The sequence below is a fragment of the Camelina sativa genome, chromosome 18, assembly GCF_000633955.1.
Source record: "Camelina sativa cultivar DH55 chromosome 18, Cs, whole genome shotgun sequence".
Classification (NCBI taxonomy): domain Eukaryota; kingdom Viridiplantae; phylum Streptophyta; class Magnoliopsida; order Brassicales; family Brassicaceae; genus Camelina; species Camelina sativa.
In genome coordinates this window covers 4210089-4211563 of record NC_025702.1, presented here as the reverse complement: position 1 = coordinate 4211563, position 1475 = coordinate 4210089, and the positions used below count along the sequence as shown (strand labels likewise).

The 1475-nt window shown below is 30.0% G+C and overlaps 1 protein-coding gene across 2 annotated transcripts in view; it reads left to right on the top strand.

The window, feature by feature from the left end:
* The window catches only part of LOC104760458, a 9873-nt gene extending 9584 nt beyond the window's left edge, over positions 1–289 (top strand). For both annotated transcript variants that reach the window (XR_002036450.1, XR_762928.2), the window contains exon 4: positions 149–289. The gene's annotated coding sequence lies outside the window, so the exon portion shown is untranslated. The remainder of the gene's footprint in view (positions 1–148) is intronic.

Sequence of the window (1475 nt, the reverse complement as noted above, 5' to 3'; positions counted from 1 at the left end):
TAACTTTGTGCCATGTTTATGTCAAGTTCCATGTTGTATAACTGGTTTTTGTTTGCAGATTTCAATGTTAGCAAAGAAGGAACTAGGTGTCAATTATTGGATTGGTTTTCAGAGGAAGAGGTTGTGGACTGGTGGGAGAAGAGACTAGGTGTCAGATACGGCAGCTTGGCCTAATGATAAAATTCTTTTTATCCGATTTGAACTTGTGGTGTTCTTCTCTCTTGTATGTGTTAGTGTAGATTTGCTTTTAGCCTCTCGTATATTCAGCTCTTTAATTTCTGAGGTGTTCATAAGGTTTCTGGGGCATTAGGTGGTTTAAAGGAGTTGTTTGACCGTATCTTTTATTTATGTATTTTTACTTTGTAATGATATTTTGTACGATTGTTTTATATAAATATAATAAAATTATGGTATTTTCTGTTTAATTTGTCAAATCACCAAAAACCAAAAAAAATTGTGGTAATTGTAATTTCTATAATATTTGGTGTAAAAATTAATAGCAAAGTGCAAGCTATTGTTGAATATGCTATTGCATAGAAAAAGTGCTATATTTGATGAAGACACGATAGCAATGCCAAAAACCATTATCAAAAGTGACAGATCTATTATAACCGGCGATGATAGAGCGTTTGTTAAAACGCTATAGTATCGTTAAATAGCGTTATTCAGGCGCTACGAAATGTCAACATTCTTATAGTGAGGTTTCGTTCAAACTATTTTCACCTAAAACCAATGGTTTTGCTAGGGATATTGTTTCTAGTGTCATAAGGGATGGACGGTTGCGTTCTTACCTTGACCGGATCGAGATAGAACGGCAAGGGTGAGTCTCAGATTACGGTGAGACTTTTAATTTCATCATGTTCCTCTTTGCAGCCTTGTTGGTTTGGCAGTATGTGCTTATTCTTTTTTTTTTTTTTGTTACATTCATTGGTTAAATTAATTGAAAAAGAGTTAAAAAAGTGTTTTCTAATTAATTTCAGAAAATATAAATTAACTTACAAAAATGATGTTAAATTTTTTATTGAATATTTGTAAATATTACTAAAAACTATTTTTATTTCTTCCATAAAGATATATTGACCGGTTAATAATCTTGAATAGGTTTTAACAACTTTATTCTACAATTGTTAAAATCATAGATATATTTTGTTATCAATACAATAAAAGTAGGATGTGCTTCTCTCCACAGCTGACACCTCAATTAAAACAGGTTCCAATCAAATTATAAAAACTAGATGAATACCCGCGCTATGCGCGGGCTTATGGCTTACCGTTTTAAAAAAAAATATGCTATTAATTTGTTCTTTTTTATGTAGAGTTTATCATTATTTTTTAAAATTGTGGAAATCTTGAAAAATATAATTTTAACGTTGATTTTTTTAATACTTCACATAAGTTTTTTTATTTTGTAATTGAATTATTATATACATGCATGAACAAATTTTTTGTGAGAGATTTAATCATTCTACAATTCT